The sequence below is a fragment of the Canis lupus genome, chromosome 7, assembly GCF_011100685.1.
Source record: "Canis lupus familiaris isolate Mischka breed German Shepherd chromosome 7, alternate assembly UU_Cfam_GSD_1.0, whole genome shotgun sequence".
Lineage (NCBI taxonomy): Eukaryota > Metazoa > Chordata > Mammalia > Carnivora > Canidae > Canis > Canis lupus.
This window is the reverse complement of record NC_049228.1, coordinates 44,217,644-44,231,675: the sequence shown is the minus strand read 5'-3', so window position 1 is coordinate 44,231,675 and position 14,032 is coordinate 44,217,644.

Genomic DNA, 14,032 nt, shown 5'->3' with positions numbered 1-14,032 from the left:
TGGGGGAGCGGCGGGGTTGCGGGATGACAGATGACCAGAGGGTGAGTAGAGAGGTTCAGCGGGCTCTGGGAAGATGAGTCCTGGGTGGAAGAGAGGGGATGGCTAAGGTACTGAGACCGGGTCCTGAATGGGTGCTCCGGGCTTGCTCTGCACAACCCCTCCCTCCCCTCGGCACCTCCCCTCCTCGCTTTTACCCCTGGATGGAACCGTTCTGCGTGATCTACGGAGGAATGCCGTTCCCAGCAAGGCCTCCTTAATGGTCCTTTAACAAACTCTTCGATCTCTCTTTGGCCGCCCTGGCTCTCTCTCGCCTGCCTCCTCCCTCTTCCCTTCTCCGCTGCCTCACATCAGTTATTTATGACGAGCGTTAATTATTCATGAAAAGAGAAAACTCTAAGCTTTAGGAACTTTTCTAGGAGCGTGTGGGGGTTTTCACATTTTCCCCTCTCTATTGGGTCGGACCCTGCCGTGAAGTGGCGAAAGGGAAGCCCAATGGTTGGACCGAGGACAGGGCGGAAGGGGGGAGAGTTGGGGGAGGGGGGACCTGCCTCCGGGCCAGCTCCGGTCCCTGCCTGCCAAGTGTAAACTCCTGGAACCCGGAAGTTACCGGGCGCGCTCGCGGGAGTCGCTGTCCAGGCTTGGAGGTGCTGAAGCCGCGCAGTGGGCGCTGGGCTGCGGGCTGCAGGGGTGCGGGCGCGAAGATGCAGCTCCGGTCCCAGGCGGGGTAACCTCTTTCCACAGTTCTCCAAAAAAATCTCATTTGCTTCTTACTCTATCTCTTTCTATACCGCCCCCCCACACACAAGTGACACTAGAACGCTGTAACCAAAGATTAATTGCCTTAATCAAATCGACCCACCCTCTGCAATTAATCTTTTAGCAACAAATTAGAGACAATTTACCTGAACCTCCCGGGTCATGCAGAGAGAGGAGGTGGGATGGCTGAGGGATGGACAGGGTGGGAGAATTTGAGAAAAAATCCACCAACGATGCCGGGTGAGGACTTGGGAATGGGTGTGCGTGTAAGGCGGGAGGGGAAGGGTGGAGGTAGGGGTCAGCTGGGGGGCTGTACGGGGCCGGAAGTTCCTGGAGTGCCTTTCAACCCAGTTTTCTCCAAAGAAGGGGAGGCCGAGGGCGGAGGACGAGGCCACTTACCTGACTGCGCCGCCCTCGCGGTCTCCGGACCCCGCGCTCGGGCCTCCCGGCCTGCCTCTCGCTCCGCGGCTCCACCGCGCTCTCTGCCTCCCGCGGCGCCTACCGCCTCCCCGGAGCGGGATCCGCCTCCGCTGCCCTCGGCCCGCCGTCCTCAGCGCACTCCGGCTTGCGGTCGGGTCTTCCGCCGCGACTCTGTCCCGTCCCTCCGCTCCCCCTTCTCGGAGGTCCCCCGCAAGCCACCCAGCTCTTTCCACTCCTCTCCCGGGCAAGTTCGTAAGTTTGGGGTGAGGGTCGCTCTCCTCGCGCCCGGCTTCTCGGCTTAGCTCGCTTAGATCCGCACCCCCCACTCCCCAGCTCAGACCTAGATCTCTGACGCCGCCTGTTGGTCAGGCAGGGCAGCGCAAGGCGAGGAGCGCAGAGCCAGCCCCAGCCCCCCCACCCCCCCACCTTTCCACGCCCCGTGGTCCAAACAGCAGAGAAAGGAGGCAAGGGTTGGAGGCCTGATAATTGGAGTGGGGCCAGGGGCAAGAAGGAGCAATTTGCCTTGGGGACGTACAGCCCGGGCTGGCAGCTTGGGCTCCCTGCCAGGAGAAGGGTTATCCCGGGGCGCGCAGGTGCGCCTCTCCCATGCGGCCCTTGGGCAGTCACTACTAGCAGGCACCCCTCCCCCAGTCCCCCCGGGGAACAACCACTCGAGGTGAGGTCTGGCCGGGAGGGCGGACCCCATAAGGAGCACGAGTTAAAGGTACCCACTGTGTGTCTCCAGAACCAGGAGATGTGAGTGTGTGTTAGGTGTGTGTGGGGGGGGGCGGGGGGGGGGGCGGTGGTGGGAATACTGGAGACAGTAGTGAGTTCTCAGCACAGCCGGGAAGAAAGGCTTTAGGGCCAAACTCTTATGTTGCTTTAACAAGAAAAGTTAGCTGAATCCATCTGATTGTGAAGTGTCAGACCGCTTGTTGGGGCGAGCGCCGGCCTGGGGTTCCAGTGGGAGTCCAGCGCTCAGGGTTAGTGGTGGTGAGGATATGGGATACCGGCTGAATTCGGGAGGAGCGCGGTGTTACAAAGGCAGCCTTTCGGTTCCGGCCTGGTCCCTCCTTTGGCAACTTTCCAAGCGCCGGCAGCGCTCACCGAGCCACTCTACCCTTGGAACGTCTTGGAAGCCTCGGTCTAGCCCTGACTCCGTCAAGATATCCGCGCAATGGAGGTCGTGTATCCCTCTTTCCACTCTCATCCTGTCTCTTTCATTGAAAGAATTGATGGACTGTTTCTCCCCTACCCCCTCCTTCTCTAATAAACGCTTCCCATAGATTATTCGACGCGGAGAAGGAAGGCGGCTGCTTAAAAAACAAAAAGCCATAGCCCTAATGAGTTCAATTACAATGTGGTAAACACATTGCCTCTACGCTTTAATTAAGCCTGCTGCCCAATTTTAACTCATTAGTAATTCATTAAGAGAACAGCCCGATGCTGGCGGGTGGAAGGCACCGCAGACCGACTGTGCGCCACTAGTCCACAGCGCGCCAGCCGCCGCCGCCGGCCCTAGTGGAGCAGGTGAGGGGGTCAAGTTTGCGACCCAGCGACTTGAGTGCCTACAAATACTGGAGTCCCCGCTCCCAGATAAACCGGGCTTTTCGGCTCAGAGCCCTGCAATGACCTCTCCTGGCTCAAGTTCCTCCCGCTTGACACTGGGTTTGCAAACCTGTTGGGTGGGAGGTGGGGTGCGCTGGCCCAGAGTGTGGAAGAGAATCCCCGGATTAAACATGCTTTTTAATCCCAAGGTCAATTCCAGTCTCCGGGTTCTGGGCATCGTCCCTCCACTCCCTTCACTTTGCACTGGTTTCTGGAGGAAAAAAATCTAGGTCTCTGGCTACCTGCTGCAAGCTTCGAGACCCTCTGCTTGGAGAAGCTTCGCTACAAATGAGTGTTTTTTTGGGGGTAGGTGAGTGTGAGGTTGGAGGAGACAAGTGTTAGGCTAGATCAGTAGAGATCTGATTGGGGGCTCAGATCTCTTCTTTCCCCCTTTTTGCTCTCTGCTCCACTGCTTGGGAGCTGATGGGGTAAGGACAGTATTTGTGATAATGTCGGGCGGGGCGGGGGGGAACTGCCCTCTTTACGGAAAAGAAATGGAGACAGGCCGTTGCAGAGTGAATCACGCCCAAGCAACGAGAAAACTGTATGGCCATTCCATTGAATAACCGAGAGGAAGCGTGCAAGCAGTTCAGCCCTAACTGGGCGGGTTCTGGGAAGAAGGTGCCCGCGTGTTCTGAGCATCCCACGGTTTGGATGGGACTCAGCTCGGAGGTCCCCAGGCTGCGTGGAGAAAGGACGAGCGAGTGTTAATGCGTGAAGGTATGGTTTAGAAAAGGACCTTTCGCCTCCTTCTCGCCCCTAGCTCTGCTTTCTCCCGGTAGGAGCAAGAAAGCAGCGCCGCACCGCTGCCCTAGGCGCCCCCTGCGTAGGAGCGACAGGAAACTTCTAGCTCGGCACTGCAGCTGGCCCGGCTCCCGCAGGCTGCGGGAGACTCCCCCCCGCCACACACCCTCCAACCCCGGGGATGGTCTAGGGAGAGCCCTGAGCCCTGCCTCTGGGCCTGGAGCAAATGCCTGAAGGCACTTGCCCTCCTTTCAATCTGAAGCTCCTAATCAGGGTTGCCCTTTGCTTCCGCAGGCGCCCTGCCGCTCGCTTCCTTCGCGAGAGCAGCAACTCCTCCAGGAAGCCAGTGGACGGACGGGATTGCCTCTCCGCGAAGGGTCTTGAATCCTGCAGGCGAGCGCTGCCGCGCGGAAGGAGCGGCCGGAGTGCGTTGGGCCTTTCTCTGAGGCGTGTGTGTGCCATTGGGAGGCAGGAGGGGAAGGTTTTTAACTTTCGGTCTACCCCCACCCCTTCCCTTTTTCAGTCTGGAGTCAAGAAATGCTGCGGGATCAGACTGGGTGCACCGCGGAGGGTCAGGCTGGGCTGCGCGCCCCGCATTCCCGGGAGTCGGCGGCGAGCAGCCGTGGCCCGCGGTGGTCCCTGCGCCCGCTCCACTTCGCAACTGCTGCGGGACCCACCGCGCGGAGCAGGGCGGAGGCGGGCGGGAGCTTCCCGGGGGTGTGGGCCCAGCGCCGGGACGCAGGTCCCAGGGGCAAGGCTCAGCCCAGGGGGTCGTGGCTGTGGGTCGCTGCTTTTCGCCAGCTCCGCGCGGGCCTCGTCCTGCCCCCGCGGCTCGGCTCTGCGGCGACAGCGCCTGAGGACGGCCGCTCGGGACTTGCCTGCAGAAAGGCCACTCTCCAGCCCACAGTGCTCCGAAAGTATATTAAAAAAAATAAAATAAAATCCCTACCCCAGGCGATCAGGGTGCCTGAAATAATGGAGGGCAGCGATGGGATCAGAAACGCGTACAAGTTGACTGCCTTGCGGGAGACGCGTCTCTTTCCCGGGATTTCCGAGTTTGGAATCCAGTTAGATGTCTGCGGGGAGCTCCAAGGCTCGCACCCAAATGGAGGCATTTTTTTCCCTCCACTCTGGGAGAAAAGTTGTTGGGGCAGACGTTTCCCAAAGGTCCCTCCTGCCCCTTGTTAGTTATACCGGAAATAGATTCTCTTCCTTTATTTTTTTCCTTTCCTAATGCAAAGACCGGGAAGTAGGATAGCCTTTATTTCTATTGACAGTAGGATAAAGAAGCACATTTTTGGATCACTAAGAATTGACTGGTGGAGGAGGACCTCTTTGGGACAGTCCCAGCTGAAGACTTTAGAATTGGCTCCCTCTGTCAAGCGCTTTTCTTCAAGCACCACCGCCAATAGTTCTTATCCTTATTCTTTCCAGACCTGAGATATTGAGAACTAGGGCAGAGGAAGCTAGTCTAGAGGACACACCTGCTAGAGATTTGCCAGGACCAGCTTAAGCCAAGCTTTTGGGTTGCCTTTCCTTTATTTCTTTTGCAATCCTTGCTTGTACCGGCTGCTGTGAAGATGTATCCTGAGATATCAACGGTGGGTTAATATGCTAGAATATTTTTTTTAATTTTTTTATTTATTTATGATAGTCACACAGAGAGAGAGAGGCAGAGACATAGGCAGAGGGAGAAGCAGGCTCCATACACTGGGAGCCCGACGTGGGATTCGATCCCGGGTCTCCAGGATCGCGCCCTGGGCCAAAGGCAGGCGCCAAACCGCTGCGCCACCCAGGGATCCCTGCTAGAATATTTTTAACATTCTTGATGGGTGACTGTGGTGGCCATGGTGGCAAGGCTACTACCCCACAGTTTAGGTCTGTATGTGGAGATAGAAGATGTGGAGTAGGGGGGACTAGAAGAGAATCAACTGTTTGGAACTGCTCAGAAAGCAAAGATACCGATTTATGAGTCCCGAGTAAGCAGCCTAGAAACTCTGTGCAAGGCTGTCTTAATAGGAACTGAGGGGGCCTGGGCCCTTGCTTATGAAGGCAGGACTTAAAACAGAACTGAGAAGTTTTTCTGGAAAAGAGACTCAATGTGGTACTAAAACAGGAGGGATGCTCTGACTCGAGTCTGAGATACTTTCTGGAGAGGAGGAAAAATGTGCCCACGATTGAAATATTTTCCACATGCTGGGCATACGTGAAATGTTTTGCATACACGCTCTATTTAATTTAGTCCTCATGCGGTTTCCAGGAGCTAGGTATTATTAGCCACATTTTACAGGCTGAAATTTGGCGTGTAGAGGGATAAGTTTTCTCAAGGCCACATAGCTGGTAAGTGGCAAAACCAGGTATCAAGCACAGATCTGTTTCGATCCCAAATGTGCTGCTAATCAATAAGTCAGACCATGTACTATTTTTACACACCCCATAATATTTTGATCCTTCTAACAATCTCATTAAGCATATAGGGCTTGTGTTAGTCCCATTTGCTAGATAATAAACCTAGAGGCCTTTGACTCTGGTTCTCAAATGGAAATTCGGTCCTCCTCCTAGAGACTGACTCTGTCACTCAGCCTGGAATGGAGCCCAGATCTATAGCAGGTGATTCTGAATCTGGAATTCTGGAGTGTATTTTGAGGAACCCTGCCATAGAGGCCAGTAACTTGCTCAGGGGCATAAGGCTTGGGCCAAACTGGTGCCAGACTGTTCTCCTTTCCTCTCCATCAAAGTCTCAGTGGAAGATGATGACTTCTTTATTGACATCCACATAGTCAGAACCCAGGGGCTGAGTGAAGGTGGGGCAAGTAGACAGTGGCTACAGAAGTAGGTTGTACCTCTCTGTCGCTTCCCAGCAGCCACCAGCTTAAGCTTCTTCATGGATATCAGGAACCTGAAGTACCTTACTATCACACACATCCCGCCTACCTGCCTGCCTAGAGAGGCAGACTCAGGCACTCCACAAAGCCAGGGCTACCTTATAGCTGGGACTCAGCAACACACTCCAAAAGAAAACTGAGTGGGGGAAAATTAGAGAGAGGAAGACAAACCAGGAGAGATTCCTAACTCTGGGAAACAAACAAAGAGTTGCAGAAGGAGAGGAGAGTGAAGGTGTGGGGTAACTGGGTGACAGACACTGAGGAGGGCACTTGATGGGATGAGGACTGGGTGTTATACTATATGTTGGCAGATTGAAGTTAAATAAAATATTTTGAAAAAAGAAATACTGAATGGAGAAGAATGAACCACAGGCATGGACTTGTCTTTCTCCACAGGGTGTGGCCTGGAAAGAGGTGGGAAGCATTGTCAAAGAAGACAAATATCTGGACCCAACTGACACATGCATTTTAACCTTATATCAAGGGCTGTAGGAAAGTGCATGTGATCTGCTCCATCCTAAAAGGTTTGGACTTTCTCTCGAGGTGTGTGTGGAGCCTGAAATATATCCAGAGTTCTATTTAGGGAAGCAGACTGGTTCTGGCCCCACTGAGCACCAGTAAACCTGCTGGTTGATGGCCCTTGTGTTCTTTTGTCCCACTAAACTCTGCACACTGTCACAGGGGCCTCCCAGGAGCTATTCCCTTGTTGATACCTGGTTTTAGGTCAATGCAAATCTTTATCATCCCGATTAAACCAAATCACTCTCTTAACCCTTGAAAAATGGGATCTGTGAGAGTAGACAGCAGGAGATTCTTACCTGCTAAGTCATGCCTGCAAGGTAGCGGCAGAAACCCAAATACTGCAGGCCCATAGTCTAAGCTGGCCTTTAGACAGCTCAGGATTGTCTGTATTCATCTGTTCAGGCTGCTGTAACAAAATACCACAGACTAGGTGCCTTACAAATAACAAAATCTTCTTTTTTACAGTTCCCAGGGTGCTGGGAATTCTAGGATCGAGGTGCCATCAAGGTCAGGTGAGGGCCCTCTTCTGGGCTCATAGCTGGCACCTTTTCACTTACATGGTGGCAGGGTCTACAGATCTTTCTGAGGCCTTTTTTATGAGGCACGAATCCCATTCATGAGGCTCTCACTTTCAGGACTTAAAACACCTCCTAAGGGCCGCAGCTACTAATACCATCCCTTTAGGGAGTTAGTATTTCAACATGTGAATTTGGCAGAACACAAATGTTTAGACCATAGCAGTGTCTTAACTATGATGTATCATATATTTGCATTATGAATGAAATAATTTGACAATACAGTTTTAATAACACTTTATTAGCTCCAAACGGAGAACTTATCTGCCCTGCCTTTTGCGTGACATACATTCTGTATTCATCTGGCTAGTCAAGCAACTGACATCTATTTAATATAACATAATTACATAATAATATAATATTTAATATAATCCTGATTTATCATTATATGTAAACTTATTGATAGTCAAGCTATTCCACTGCAATAAGGCACTTGGAAGAGGGGCTGATGACGTTTCCATCTTTTTTTTCTTGCCCAGGAAGACAATAAATATCCCACAGATTTTTTTTTTTTTTTTTTTTTATAATTTAAAAGGCTGGCTCTAGCAGGAAGTAGGAGGTAGGAAAATAATTGATAGATAGGCTTTTGTATAGACCCAAAGAGTCAGATGCAGGACTCAAGTGGAAATTCTAGAATTTCAGAGGCTTCTGCAAAGCCCTCGGCCCCTGAAAATCATGTCCTTGCCAACCTGGTAGTACTTGAAATTCTAACGGTGATATATTTGTGGGGGCATTTCTTTAAACTCAAGCAACCATTTCTATATTAGAATGAATTAGTTTATTGGATATTTCCCAAGATTTTATTTTGATTAGCTTGAAGGTATAAGAAGTCTGAAGCTGCCAGCTACCTGGGATCAGGGAGGAAATGGCACAGTTCATAAAGGGACATGTGAGCAAACATAAAGGGCCCTCGAGGAAGAAACACTTTACAACTTTGCCAAGGGTTCGCCCTGCCTGAAACCTGTGAGGCTCCATGTGGGGGTTCAAGCATGGTGCCCAGAAGGCCCTCATATTCTACTGGGCAAGACAGGGTTAACATTGACATTACAGAGAGCAAGACGGGCCAGCATGCACTCAAGGCTGTGTGATTCAGAATAAAAACAATATAGGGGTACAGAGAAGATAAAGCCTTTCTGTGCATTGAAGTTCTGGGGCAGAGATTTGGCAGACTTTTGTGGTGCCAAGAGAACACACATGATTCTAAAAACACCAGAACTCCAAACCAAATAAATACTTTCTGGATTCTGCATTTCTTGTTACAGAGATACCTGAAGAAATGAATCTTCCTACTGTGGTAGAGAAAGAAAGAAACAAGAAAGAGACCTGGAGAAAAGTTAAACACAGCCAAGTGTCAGCATTAGCAATCCCTGCACCTGCCATCCAGAACCAGTGAAGGCAGACACTCCTCTCTATTCCTTCTGGCTGCCGGGCCTGCCTCTTAATATATTGGTAGAAACCTCTTATGACTCTGGTTGCACTTGGCAATGTATGGTCCAGTTGGTACATAGTGCTCAGGTATTCATCTCCATTCTCCTCCCTTCCTAAGGAGGCGGAATGATAATTGACTCAGTCAGCTTTTATGAAGCAGATAGGGCCACGTTCATCGGTCAGTGTGTGGTTGTGTTGGCATTGCTCTGTTTTTCATAACTAAGATGATGGTAAGATATGCACTTGAGAATGGGCATTGACAAAAGCGGAGCTGAATAGGAGGCTTCCTGGCCCAGCTTTAGTTGGAGGCTTGACCAACTTAGGAGAAAGAGTGGGCTGTCAGGCCTAACTTCTCACTAGAGTATTTTTGTGTTGGGATTTGGGGTCCAAACTGAGGTAGTGATAATGTGTCACTTGGTGGGATATTTTCTTCTGTTCCTCCCTCTATCATGTTCCTTGGGAACCTTCTAGGGAGGGTGGTTTTGTTCACGTCCCTACCATTTGTAAAAGTTTTCTATCTCTTATCCAGGAATAATTTTGAGTTATCAGTTGAGATTTGGCTTTAATTCCCCTCCTTCAATACTACTATTTCAGTCCTTGGCAGTTTTTCCCTCCTCTGATCTTTTCTAGCACCTGGACTCTCTACCACCTGCCTTATCACTTACACACCACCTTATGGTTTGCCAGAATTTGCTATCCATTAAGTGTATCTTAAATGGCCAACCAAAGCACAGATATCCTTGTGACTCATCACTGCCTTTTGAAGATCAGAGGACAGGCCATAGCTATCTGTTCTATATAAGCCTTTGTACTGGTCTTTGATTATTTAAATGTTTAGATATTGTCTTCCTGACCTTCAAGATTATCTCCTAGCCTGGCATTTGCTAGCTCATAGCAGAGAGGTGAACACATAAAGGGTGGTCAGTAATGCTTGCTGATGGTTTGATTCATCCAAAATGCATGTCCTAACATTTTCCCATATCCGTGACCCATGGTGGAGTGGGCTGGATTTGATGAAATTTGGGGGAATGCCAGTACTCAGTTTCTAACCAGAGTAGAGGTCTTTAAATGGCAGTGGGGTGCTTGGTGTGTGTAGTGAACACAGCAGTGACCTAAACCTCTTGAGATTCTTCCCAATAGCTTGACCTCTTGGGCACAAGCTCCATAATAATCCGTAACTATCAATGTCAGTTAGCCCTGTTAGCATAACATATAATATTCTCTGAAATTTTATTGGGGTTAATTCTTAGGATTGTATATCATCCAGGTATTTTGTGGTTTCCACCTCTCTCCCCACCTAACTAGTTCACACTTCAGTAGCACTTCTAATAATAATCTTTTTTTTTTTTTTAAGTTACCCTTATAAAAGGGTAAGTTACCCTTACCCTTAAGTACCAGGGGACTCTGACAGGTTTCAGCCTTCTAGTTGTTCCTACCAAGATGAGGCTGTGTTAGACCTTGCATCTCCCATGACTCAGCAGAGGAATGCAGCTCTGTGAGTGAGCACAGAACTGCCCAACCAAACCACAGTATCATGAGAAGTAATAAATAGTTGTCATTTTAAGACACTAAGGTTTAGGGTATTTTTTTTTTTGAAGCAATAAATAATGGAAACAAAGATCTCTGTTGTAAGCTACTAAGATTTGGGGGTCACATTTAAAAAAAAGATTTATTTATTTTGAGAGGTGGGGGAGAGGGGTAGAGGGAGAGAGAGAATCTCAAGCAGACTCCCCACTGAGTACGAAGTCCAACATGGGACTCGATCTCAGGACCCTGAGATCACGACCTGAGCTGAAATCAAGAGTTGAACACTTAAGTGATTGAACTACCCAGGTGCCCCTGGAGTCACTTACTTTTAACCTCAGTGCATCTTGGCCTATATTGACTAGTATAGCCAACAATGTGTTTTAACCAAATAATTCTTTTTTTTTATTAAGATTTTATTTATTTATTCACGAGAGACACACACACACACACACACACACAGAGGCAGAGACACAGGCAGAGGGAGAAGCAGGCTTCATGCAGGGAACCTGATGAGGGACTCAGTCCTGGGTCTCCAGGATCATGCCCTGGGCCGAAGGTGGTGTTAAATGGCTGAGCCTCCCAAGCTGCCCTTAACCAGGTAATTTGATGTATTGAAATGGATTTATTTTGATTAGTGATACTTTTGAATTTATATCTAACATTTCATCTTGATATATTATCTGCCCTGCTTTTCTGTTTTCTTCATTCTTCCTTTCTCTTGGGTTAATTTTTTAAAATTAATGTTCTCATCTTATTTTGCATTTGTTTTATCATTTATATGCTACTTTACAATTATTATGGTTATTTTATTTTTAAAAAGCTTATTTATTTATTTAAGTAATCTCTATGCCCAAAATGGCACTTGAACTCATGACCTGAGGTTGAGATCAAGAGTCACATGCTCGGGGGTACCCAGGTGGCTCAGTGGTTGGAAGCCTGCCTTTGGCCCAGGACGTGATCCTGGAGTCCAGGGATCAAGTCCTGTGTCAGGCTCCCTGCATGGAGCCTGCTTCTCCCTCTGCCTGTGTCTCTGCCTCTCTCTCTCTCTCTCTCTCTGTCTCTCATGAGTAAATAAATAAAATATTAAAAAAAAATAAAAGAGTCACATGCTATTCCAACTGAGTCAGCCAGGTACCCCATTATGGTTATTTTAAATTGCCTAAGTAACTTAACAAAGTCTAAATATCTTTATCATCCTCCTGAGCAATACAAAGACTAATACTTTAACTCAAATTATCTCTTGCCCAATTTACCAGCTACTGTTGCTTTCTATTCAGTTCTGTTGCATTTTATTCTTGTTATTTAGTTTTGCAAGTTGGACATTATTAATATTGTTGCATAGAGCCAGTGATTTATTTATATTTACTTACACATGTAGCTGTATAGTCATTGACTTTCACATTTGTCACCATTTTTGTCTATTGTTTATTCACTCATTTAGCAGGATTTTTCATTTATTGTTCCTTTTTCTTTGCCTGTAAGAATTATTTTCTGCCTGCCTGTAGTAGTATATTCTTTGGAATTTTCTTTAATGAGGATTTGTTGGGGGTGTGTTCTCCCCTTTGCTTTCTCTCTCTTATTTTGTCTAAAAATTATTTTCAGTTACTGCATGAAAGATAGTTTTTGTGGCTATAGAATTCTAAGTTGACTGTTACTTTCTCTCAGCACATTGGCAATATTAGCTCATTGTGTTCTGGCTTTCATGGCTGCCCTGAGAAATTAGCCATCCTTCTAACTGCCACTCCTTTACTGGTGATCATTCACTCCCTCCTGCCTATTTTGAATGTTTCTTTTCTTTTTTTTTTTTTTTTTAAGATTTATTTATTAATTTTAGAGTAGGGGAAGGGAAGAGGGAGAAGGAATCACAAGCAGACTCCTGCTGAATGTGGAGTCCCACTTGGTGCTCAATCCCACAACCCTGAGGTCAGACCTGAGCTGAAACCAAGAGTTGGACACTCAATGACCAAGCCACCTAGGACTCCTATTTTGAATGTTTTCTTTTTATCCTTGATGTGTTTCAATTATGGTATAATGACTAGATTTATTTTCCTTGATTAGGATTATTTGGGGACTCCTGATTTTGAGGACTGATTTTTTTTTAAATTCTTAGCCACAATCTCTTCAGTTACTACCTCTTCCATGCTCTCTATGGTCTCTTTTAGGAATTCTGGTTCATCATGTAGAACACCTTCTTCTCCACCTATCCTACATGTCTTGTAAACTTTTGTTTTTTGCTCTGACTTCTGATTAATTTCTTTAGATCTACCTTGCAGTTTGATAATTCTTTCTTTAGCTACTATTATTCTACCATTTAAGCAGTTTATTAAAGTTTCCATTTCAAATATGCATATAAAATTTCTGGAAAATCTCTCTGATTCTATTTGGTTGTAGGTAGAGCCTTGTTGCTTGCACTTATTTCCAAGTGTCCCTTTTACTGCATAATTATAATGAATAAAATTATAGTTATTGTTTGTTTTGTGTTATTTAATTCATTACATGAAGTCTTTGTTGGCTGGATCTGTTATCTGTGTTTTTGCTAGATCTAACTAACTCATAATGTCTTGGCTTCTTGTGTCTTATGATTTTCAACTATGAGGTGCTAATTTTATTTGGAACTTTATTTATTTATTTAAAGATTTTATTTATTTATTCATGAGAGACACACAGAGAGAGGCAGAGACATAGGCAGAGGGAGAAGCAGACTCTCCTCAGGGAGCCCGATATAGGACTCAATCTCTGAACTCCAGGATCAGGCCCTGAGCCGAAAGCAGAGCTTAACCGCTGAGCCATCCAGGCATCCCTTATTTGGAACTTTAATCTGTGGGAATTCTTTATGAAGTTATAGTCCTTCAGAGAGGACTTGCATTCCTTTAGCTAGCCACCCAGACACTATCAGCCCAGGGCAATTTTAAAAACAACTTTGTTGAGCTATCATGTGCATATTGTAAATTTCTCCCATTTTAAGCATATATAGCAGTGAGCTATAGTACGTTTGCAAAGATGTGCACTCATCACTATTACCAAATTTTAAAACTTTTCTGTAATTCTTCAGAGATCCCTTTGACCATTTAAAGTTATCTGGCATTCCCACCCCTTAGCCCCAGGCAATCACTAATCTACTTTCATCTTCTGTAATTTTGCCTTTTCTGGCATTTCCTATACATGAAATCATATAATATCTGACTTCTTTCACATAATGTGCATAATGTTTTTGAGGTTCATTCCTGTTCCCAAGATCATTTTCAACTGAAGCCTAATCTTGAGATTAATTGGACCACATAAGTAGTACAAATTCAGACCAAAATCCTGCGTGAGGTCCAGCTTATAAAATACACGATTCTGATGGAAGAAATTTTTTTTCCCACCCAATGGTGGCTGAAATAGACACATGTCTCAGCAGCAGAATCATTTATCATTTGCCGTTTATAAAGGGTGTAGTTCTTTGTGATTCTAGTTTTATGTCAGGGTCTCCGACCTTATCTCTAATGTAGCCAACAAAGTGGAAACTTGGAGGGTGCCTGGCTGGCTCAGTTGGCAGAGTGTGACTTGATCTTGGAGTTGTAAATT